The sequence below is a fragment of the Penaeus japonicus genome, unplaced genomic scaffold, assembly GCF_977035675.1.
Source record: "Penaeus japonicus unplaced genomic scaffold, GWHDUDI00000001_assembly GWHDUDI00000025, whole genome shotgun sequence".
Lineage (NCBI taxonomy): Eukaryota > Metazoa > Arthropoda > Malacostraca > Decapoda > Penaeidae > Penaeus > Penaeus japonicus.
This window is the reverse complement of record NW_028234427.1, coordinates 18,504,443-18,507,046: the sequence shown is the minus strand read 5'-3', so window position 1 is coordinate 18,507,046 and position 2,604 is coordinate 18,504,443. Positions and strand designations below refer to the sequence as shown.

At 39.0% G+C, this 2,604-nt stretch overlaps 1 protein-coding gene across 2 annotated transcripts in view; it reads right to left on the bottom strand.

Annotated features, from left to right (window-relative positions):
• Positions 1-1,861, bottom strand: part of whd (carnitine O-palmitoyltransferase whd) — a 37,236-nt gene extending 35,375 nt beyond the window's left edge. For both annotated transcript variants that reach the window (XM_043022854.2, XM_043022855.2), the window contains exon 1: positions 1,723-1,861. The gene's annotated coding sequence lies outside the window, so the exon portion shown is untranslated. The remainder of the gene's footprint in view (positions 1-1,722) is intronic.
• Between the last annotated feature and the right edge of the window lie 743 nt (positions 1,862-2,604).

Below are 2,604 nucleotides of genomic sequence, written 5' to 3'. Positions count from 1 at the left end.
GGGGGAGGGGGGGGGGGGGGGGGGGGGGTGGGGCGGAAAACACAGCAGCTGGGGAAAAATGTCTAAATTGGGCGGGGAGGGGTTTGGCATCTAAAAACGGCCAATACGAATCTTTCAATGATAGGCAAATAACTTTGTAAATTAGGTCTATTTTTAGTATTCTGTGAAGGTATTTTATAAAACTGTTCTCTAAACCATAAAGCTGAGATGTGCATCCACACTAGTAATAAGAAATGAGAGATTGGTTACTGTAGGTCAAGCAAAATACTGCAGCATCCTTGCTCTCAGCCCTTGTGTAATACTTCTAATTCCAAAACAGAGCAAGACTGACCCCTGACCATCTAATATGTATATATGAACATCAATCAAATATATATGAATATCTAACATACATATCTATAGATACATATTTATACTACATATATAATAGTAAAAATAGTAAAAAAAATTATAAATCTTTACATTCATGAACAAAAACACATTTAATCAACTAACAAGCTGATATTGGTACCGTAAATTACATCACAAACTTTGCTGATAAGGCCTCCATTCATTATCTTATTTCCATAGTAAGCGTATTCATAGGTTCACTGAACTCATTTTGAATCATAGCATCTAGAATGTCAGCTTAAATTTCACATAAAAGTATCTTAGCTTGCTTGGTCTGCATTTGTCATTAGTTAATCAGTACTGCTGGCTCTATTTTATCAACCTTCAGAACAAAATTTTTTCATGTAGATTTTGTCAAGTAGGCCAGTTTTTCTACTTATCATACCCAGTTTTTAGGGGCACGGTGGCATACTTAATCTGGCTGTGTTGTGCAAAGTCTAGCTATACCAAGAAAAATTGCCCAGCTTCCCTCCAACCTCTAAATACCTCCACCTCTTCAAGCACTCATTTTACCATTAACAGATGGGTGGGGGGGGTGGGGGGGGGGGGGGGGGGGGGGGGGGGTTTTGGGGGGGGGGGGATAGATGGGGTGAATGGGGTATTGATGGGGTGGTGTGGGGGGGGGGGGGGGGGCGAATATCCTACAGGACCAGGAAAAACATACAGGCATACCCTAAGGGCACTTTCCCTCACTAATGCTAGATACAATCATACAGTTGTTATTTTATAATTTCATCATTTTTAAACTTGGAGGTAATGATCTACTATTATCTAAATATGCACTGTATTACAATATTTGTGACTTGCAAATATTTTGGTTTGCATTTATCCACAAATACTAAACAGCGCTTTAATGAAAGTGTACCTTACATACTCTAAGTTCGGAAATCAAATTTATGTTATTATCGTAATTATGTTGTCATGGGCTTGACCTTTTTCAAGAAATACAATTTTTAACTTATTAAAACTCAGACATTTCCACATGTAAATCATTGACTCTAACCCTAAACGAACTCAAAGTCACACACCTCATGACCTTGCTTAAATTAGGCCTGGGCCCCACACCCTTTGACCCCCAAAAAGTCCGTCTTGGGTCAATGTCCCGCACTCCAAACAGACCAGTTTACTCCCGAAAACACTACTTTCACCGAGACCCGATAGTAAAAATTCCTGTTTTTTCTCTCACAACTCATGAAATGCACACGCTTTTCTTTCTTTCGTAACACGAACGCCCGCTAATCCTCCTTACGCTTCATCTACGATGCAAGAAAATAGGAAAAACGCCGGTGACATGGCAATAAAACGAGAAACAGGGCGAGAAGAGTCACTCACCGTTCCTTCACGACCGACTTTCTACAGCAACTCCGGCTTGGAGGCGAGCGAACCCCGATCAGCTGTTAGGGAGACCCACAATGCACTTCCCGGCTAAACAAATGAATGGCGATTAAGGGACTGATTGGGTGTTTCGATCCTTTATAATTAGGAGATTAGATTCTCCTATTATTATTTGATCGTCTGGTGCTTGGAATTTTCTTTGGCTTGAGAAAACCGTTTTATATTCTTTTCTCGTTTTGGTTTTACACTGAATTTTCTATTGGGGCTATGGCCGAATTTAAGCCTTATTGTTAAGTATGTCAGTATATCTACGAACAAACATATCTAATGCCTGTCATAAGCATTTTTTCACAGTTTTCTTCTTATCCTAGGTTACCCTTTGGGTGTTTCCTTGAGCATGAAGCCTAAACAAGGTCACAAGTCAGCTGGTTGATGTCAAGCAGAATATTATATAAGATGGGCGCATTAAACTGTTTGCTACATTCTTATGATTCAATATTTCTAGCTGTGTTTTATCTTTAGATTATTTGTAGTGAAATACAAACAAAATTACGCACTAACCTTCCTTCAATTACGGATATCTTTATACATACACACACACACACACACACACACACACACACACACACACACACACACACACACACACACACACATATATATATATATATATATATATATATATATATATATATATATATATATATATCATAATCATGAAATTTGCTTGTCAACCACAACTCTCTTGGCATACATATTTAGAAGCAGAACCAAGCCATCTTTGTGACGTCATACCCAGCCAAACGCCATACCCTTGGCGATACCCTGTGCGAAGCCTTGGAATAACGTTGAGACGTCAAACACTCTCAAAATAATCAA